Genomic DNA, 7,500 nt, shown 5'->3' on the forward strand with positions numbered 1-7,500 from the left:
CTCTCTCTCTCTCTCTCTCTCTCTCTCTCTCTCTCTCTTTCTCTCCCTCTGTTTGTGTCTTTCGGTTTCTTTCTCTGTTTGTGTATGAGTCTTTCTCTCTGTCTCTGTTTCTGCCTACGTCTTTGTCTCTGTCTATGTCTCCTACTGTCTCTCCCTCTCTCTCTCTCTACCTATCTATCTATCTATCTATCTATCTATCTGTGTATCTATCTGTCTGTCTGATAATCTATCTATCTATCTATCTATCTGTCTATCTATCTACCTATCAGTCTTTTCCTCTTTCTCTCTCTCCTTCTCTCCTTCCCTCCCTCCCTCCCTCCATGCATAAATCCACCCCTCCCCCCTCCCTCTCCCCCACTCTTTCACCTTAACTCTCTTCCTCTCTTGGTTTTTCACTCATTCTTCTCTCTCTCTCTCTATTCTCTCTCGCTTCTCTTCCTCCCCTGACCTCTCCAAGGCAGTGACGCAAGACCCGGATGAAGAATTCCGGGGAGCGTGAACGGGGGAAATATGAAGGAGATCAAGAAGAAGAGGAAGAAGAAGAAGAAGGAGATCAAGAAGAAGAGGAAGAAGAAGAAGAAGGAGAACAAGAAGAAGAGGAAGAAGAAGAAGAAGGAGATCAATAAGAAGAGGAAGAAGAAGAAGGAGATCAAGAAGAAGAGGAAGAAGAAGAAGAAGGAGATCAAGAAGAAGAGGAAGAAGAAGAAGGAGGAGATCAAAAGTAAGGAAAAAGAGGAAGAAAAAGAAGTGTGTGTGTGTGTGTGTGTGCGTGTGTGTGTTTGTTTGTTTGTGTATGTATGCGCGTGTGTGTGTGTGTGTGTGTGTGTGTGATCAAGGAGAAGAAAAAGAAGAAGAAGGAGAGAAGAAGAACAACAACAAAAAAGGAATCAAGAGTAAGAAGGAGATCAAGGAGAAGGAGAGAAGAAGAAGAAGAAAAAGAAGAAAAAAGGAGCTCGAGACTAAGAAGAAGATCAAGAAGAAGAAGAAGAAGAAGAAGAAGAAGAAGAAGAAGAAGGAGATAAGAAGAAGAAAGAAGAAAAAGGAGATCAAGAGTAATAAGAAGATCAAGAAGAAGAAGAAAAGGGAGATCAAGAGGAAGAAGAAGATCAAGAAGAAGATCAAGAAGAAGAAGAAGAAGAAAAAGGAGACGAAGAAGAAAAGGGAGATCAAGAGTAAGAAGAAGATCAAGAAGAAGAAGAAGAAGAAGAAGAAGAAGAAGAAGAAGAAGAAGAAGAAGAAAAGGGAGATCAAGAGTAAGAAGATCAAGAAGAAGAAGAAGAAGGAAAGAAGAAGAAGAAGAAAAGGGAGATCAAGAGTAAGAAGATCAAGAAGAAGAAGAAGAAGAAGGAAAGAAGAAGAAGAAGAAAAGGGAGATCAAGAGTAAGAAGAAGATCAAGAAGAAGAAGAAGAAGAAGAAGAAGGAGAGAAGAAGAAGAAGAAAAGGGAGATCAAGAGTAAGAAGGAGATCATGAAGAAGAAGAACAAGAAGAAGAAGGAGAGAAGAAAAAGAAGGAGAGAAGAAGAAGAAAAGAAGAAAAAGGAGATCAAAAGTAAGAAGAAGATCAACAAGAAGAACAACAACAACAAGAAGAAGGAGAAGAAGAAGAAAAGGGAGATCAAGAGTAAGAAGAAGATCAAGAAGAAGAAGAAGAAGAAGAAGAAGAAGAAGGAGAAGAAGAAGAAGAGGAAGAAGAAGAAGAAGGAGAAGAAAGGGGAGATCAAGAGTAAGAAGAAGATCAAGAAGAAGAAGAAGGAGAAGAAGGAGAAGAAGAAGAAGAAGAAGAAGAAGAAGAAGAAAAGGGAGATCAAGAGTAAGAAGAAGAAGAAGAAGAAGAAGAAGAAGAAAAGGGAGATCAAGAAGAGGAAGAAGAAGAAGAAGGAAAAGAAGAAGAAGAAGAGGAAGAAGAAGAAGAAAAAGAAGAAGGAGAAGAAAAGGGAGATCAAGAGTAAGAAGAAGATCAAGAAGAAGAAGAAGAAGAAGAGGAAGAAGAAGAAGGAGAAGAAGAAGAAGAAGAAGAAGAGGAAGAAGGAGAAGGAGAAGAAAAGGGAGATCAAAAGTAAGAAGAAAATCAAGAAGAAGAAGAAGAAGAAGAAGAAGAAGAAGAAGAAGAAGAAGAAGGAGAAGAAAAGGGAGATCAAGAGTAAGAAGAAGATCAAGAAGAAGAAGAAGAATATCAATTATAATAATAAGAGGAAGGAAGTTAATAATAATAAGAAAATGGAGATAAAGAAGAAGAAGAAGAAGAAGAAGAAGAAGAAGAAGAAGAAGGGCATCAATAAGAAGAAAAGGGAAATCAAGAAGAGGAAGAGGAAGGAGATCAAGAATAAGAAGACAAAAATAATCCGGGAGGCGAGGAAAAAGGAAATCCTAATTAGAATACGTGAGGCATGGCGGATCCTGCTGACAGATTCTGAGGCTTGGAATTTTTCTCTCTCTCTCTCTCCCTCTCTCTCTCTCTCTCTCTCTCTCTCTCTCTCTCTCTCTCTCTCTCTCTTTCTCTCTCTCTCTCTCTCTCTCTCTCTCTCTCTCTCTCTCTCTCTCTCTCTCTCTCTCTCTCTCTCTCTTTCTCTTTCTCTTTCTCTTTCTCTCTCTCTCTCTCCCTCTCTCTATCTCTCTTGTCGTATTGCATCTGTTGTGTGGTAGGCGTGGCAAGAGTTCTTTATTGCTAATATATTTATTTTAGACTTCATTTAGCATTTCACTCATTAGTATTAGCTTATTTCAATGTTCATATTTTCTCGGAGGCTCCAGGTTACAATTTAAATTACTTAATATAGTTGTATGAAAGAAAAAAATAAGGTCAAGGTACACGGTGTATTTACAAGTAACTCTTATTCTCAAATTCAAAAATAATAATATATCCTGAGATTTTCCCATGTGCTTACAAAAATGCCGCTGGACAGGACAGGACTGGCAAGCCATGGAAGTAGCTGTGTTCGTTCTCTCTCCCTCTCTGTCTTGTCTGGGCAGAACGAGGGGTATATATACCAGCAATACCCACCACTTCCAAGACAGTGTGGGCTCGTTTGCATACGCAAATCGTTGGTTTGCGTCTTAACTGGCGTTACGGCGCTGCGCTCGTTTCTGCGTTCTCTACAATCATCTCCCACGGCCTCAGCGTCAGCTCATCAGGCGAAACCTCGCGGAAGAAGCGTTGAGTCTTCCTCCAGAACCCTACCCACGGGAGGCGGCCCATCAGTCTTCGGGATGGTCTGGCAGCCCTCAGCGCAGGTTCATGGGTTTCCGAAGTTCGTCTGAGGCTGGACGTCTTGACAACAATATTCACTAGCCAGAATCCAGGCAGGGACGGGATACAAACATGGAAACAATCAACTGCGGACACACGAGGCAGGCGTAACTCAAGACAATTAAGCAAACTGAAAAGAAACGACAATTAGTAAGGCACATAGGAGAAATCTGTATATTATTTTTTGATTTGAGACCGAGTAATCATAGGTTGCAACCGGGAAGAATCAAACCGAACAAGAGAATCAGACCGAACAGGAGAATCAAAATCCTGTGGCAACAATGAAAATTCAGTATCACAAGAAAACAACTTCAACTGGTTTGCATGAACCTTTCTTTCAGCAAACGGGGGAGACAAATCACGAACAATAAAAGTTACTGGACTGGTGATCCGACTTACTCTAGATGGACCCAACCACCTAGGATTTAAGGCACGACTAACACCTTGAACTTGATCATAAGAACGCCGCAATACAAGAGATCCAACATCAATTTTCTGTTCACAAACTTTCCTGTTGTAGTATTTTGCATTTTCTTCTCGTGTCTTACGGGAAGTTTCAGCTGCTACTTCTCGAGCTTTGAGAAGTTTGAGAAGATGCTCAGTACTTGTATCATCTTCATTCATGGTAATACGGTTTGTAAGCCCAATTGGATAAGAGCATGAATGACCCATAAACAGGAACAGAGGTTGGTTATTAATTGATCGGTGAAATGCAGTGTTAAGGGCATACCGCACTTGGGGTACATAGTCATTCCATGACAAGGGAGCGTCATCACATAGGATAGCTATTGCATCTTTTACACATCTATTGCTTCTTTTGATCAACCCATTCGCCTGAGGATAGAATGGTGTTGTATAATGCATTTTAATACTTAATATGTCACAGACTTCAGAAAATAATCTATTTTTGAACTCTGAACCACTGTCTGTAGTCAGCATTCTAGGAACTCCAAATAGTGTAAAATAGTGTTCCACAAAGGCATCAGCTATTGTCTGGGCACTCTTATTTGGAAGAGGAATAAGTTGCAAATACCTGCTCATGTGGTCTATTATGGACAGAAGGTATCGATTTCCACGATATGAGGTGTGGAGATCCATCAGATCTGCACTTATCCTGTCCAAAGGAAAAGCGACAACAGGTATTTGAGAGAGTTGAACGTTCAGTTTTACAGATACTCTTCTTTTCTGACATGGAAGACAGGCATTGACATATTCCTTTGTAGCTGAAAGCATGTTCTGGAAATAATAATGTTCTTTTAGTTTGTGGTAAGTTCTAAAAATACCAGGATGAGTTGCTATAGCAGAAGCATGGGCAATTGTTATAGCTTCTTTCTGTAGTGCCTTAGGTATGACCAGCCTAAGAATAATTTTGTCAGAACATACCTTTAGATGATATAACACACCATCTTTGAGTTCAAACTCATCCAAGAATGTTGGTAAACTTTTTCGTGGCAGTGCAGAGCCTTCCAGGAAATCTATAACCTCGTGCCACACTGGGTCTTTGAGTTGTGCCTCTCTTAAAACAGTTGGTTCAGCGAGAGCGAGGTCAATAGACGCAATATCACGGCTTAGAAGATCAGGGACGTGGTGAGTAGATCCCTTTCTATAAACAATGCGGTAGGAGTATTCCATCAGCTCATGGGACCAGCAAGACATACGTGGAGACTTGGTCCTTCGGGTGAAAATATAGGTCAATGGCCTGTGATCAGTTATAATGGTAAAAGATTTACCATAAAGATATGCATCAAAATGTCGCACAGATTCTATTATTGCAAGAGCTTCTAAGTCAGTAACGCTGTAACGAATTTCTGACCCTCTCAACTTACGCAAGTAATATGCAACAGCACAGGGGTTACCTTCAGAGTTAACTTGCATGAGACAAGAGCCTATACCTATTCTTGAAGCATCTGTGTGGAGTTCAAAAGGTGTCGAGAAATCAGGTCTCTGCAATACTGGGGCGGTAGTTAGAAGATGTTGAAGTTGACGAAAAGCTGCATCATGTTCTGTATTCCATTTGAATGGCTGGCCTTTTCTGGTGAGAGAACTTAATGGGGCTGCTATAGTAGCAAAGCTTGGGATGTGGCGACGAAAGAAACCTACGCATCCCAAAAATCTGCGAACTCCGGTCACGTCTGTGGGGGGAGGAAGTTCATTCATGGACCGAACTTTATCTGGATCAGGAGATATGCCATCCACAGAAATTCTGAAACCCAAAAACTTAAAATCCTTTACAGCAAAGCTGCACTTATTCAAGTTCAGTTTTAGACCTGCTTTGTTCATTAAGGCAAGAGTTTCATTTAGATGATGGCAGTGTTCTTCGAAGTTATTAGAAAATATGATAACATAATCTAAATATGCTAGAGTATGTTTTCCTAGCACAGGAGATAAAACAAGGTTGATAATTCTTTGGAAGGTGGCAGGGGCAGTCTTCAAACCAAATGGCATTCGTCTGAACTGCCATAATCTGGACCCATCTGAAAAGGCGCTTTTCTCACGGTCCTCTGGAGCAACGTTTATACTCCAGTAAGCAGCTCTTGCGTCTAAGATACTGAAATAGGTGTTATCACGAAGAACATCCAGAATTTCATCAATTCTCGGTAATGGATAAGAATCACTTACCGTTTTAGCATTAAGATTACGATAATCAATACAGAATTGTAGATTTCCGTCTCGTTTCCTTACCAGCACAACTGGTGATGACCATGGAGAACATGATGGCTCTATGACTTTGGCATCCAGCATTTCCTGACAAGTCTTTTTAATTGCCTCTTTTGCAGAGTGTGGCAATCTCCACTGCCGGATGCAAATGGGTGTATTATCTGTTGTAATAATTCTGTGTACTGCACCTGGAATAGTTCCAATCGTTGATTTTTCACCAGAAAACAAAATTTTATATTTAAGCAGGAGATCTTTCAATTTCTTACGCGATTTAGGAGGCAAATGTTTAAGTTTTTCTTCATCCATGGAGAAATCTGGATCATCCGAATCAGAAATGGCGAAAACAGGAAGCTCATCTGAAACTGCTTCAACTTCTGCCAAGCGTGTGCCCGTGCGCAACTTTAAGGCATGAGTAGAGTCATTGACAATCCATATATCAATATTTCAATTTTTTTCTTTACTATGCTTCTTGGAATCATTATAGAAGTTATCAAACTTGAAACGAAGAGGTCACTTACATTTTCCAACACAGAAGAGTTAGACACTGAAGCACTAATAAACCGTCCGGAACGAGGAGGGCATACTGCGGTCCTTTGCACATGGGCATAAGAGGGAAATTGCCGATGTTCAAAAAACTTCTGAAGAGAGATGGCAGAAACAGGTTTGGACGAGTTGACACTCTGGATACGGCATGAAACATTATCAATATATTTCAGAGGTAATCTGACATCCTGCAGGATTAGATAAGATCTGCAAGGTGAACGTTTATGCACCATTTTAAAGTCAAATCTTCTCAGGAAGTCCATACCCAAGAGTAAATCATCAGGAAACTTGAGATAGTCCGTTATTACAAAACGATGTTTGCAACTCATACCTGCAATCTGGATATCAATGTCAACTTCACCTCCTGTTTGCAATGCAGATCCAGACACGTCTGTTAAGGACTTTGCACAGGGCCGTATTCTGCTGGATACATTTTGCAAAGAAGATAGTTTTACCAGAGAAACTGACGAGCCCGTGTCGATGAAAGCTTCCTTTCTGGTCTGATCACAAATTAAGTGAATAAGTGGTCGTCCTGTAGGCGTATCAGAAATAGGATTAATAGATTTGGAAGAATTTAATGAAAACAATTAGATGTATCACTTTTTGTAAATCACTTCTCAGAAACTGAATTATCAGATGGAACCGTTGCAACTGCATACTTATGCATCTTAATGACATCCCGGGGTAATGCCTGCGGCTTCCACCGATGGGGTTGTCGATGAAGCCTGGCCTGCTGAAAAGGGACATTGTCGACGTTGATGCCCAGGGTTACCGCAAGTCCAGCATACGTTACCGGGAGGTTTAGCTTTACAGGAAGCTGTGGAGTGACCCTTATTTTTGGAAAGTGCAGTAAATTTCGTCTTTGTCATTGGTAACTGCAACTTGCGAGCGAGAATTCTGCCTACGTGCAGATCTACAATTCCAAATTTTAGCTGCTGTATCTACCAATTCGTCAACAGGAGCATCTGACTTTATCATGACCATCTCACGTAACCCAAGAGGAAGCGACTGCAAGAAAATTCTCGTGATCAACTCTTCAGCCTTACCCACT

Source organism: Penaeus chinensis, chromosome 2 (genome assembly GCF_019202785.1).
Source record: "Penaeus chinensis breed Huanghai No. 1 chromosome 2, ASM1920278v2, whole genome shotgun sequence".
NCBI lineage: Eukaryota > Metazoa > Arthropoda > Malacostraca > Decapoda > Penaeidae > Penaeus > Penaeus chinensis.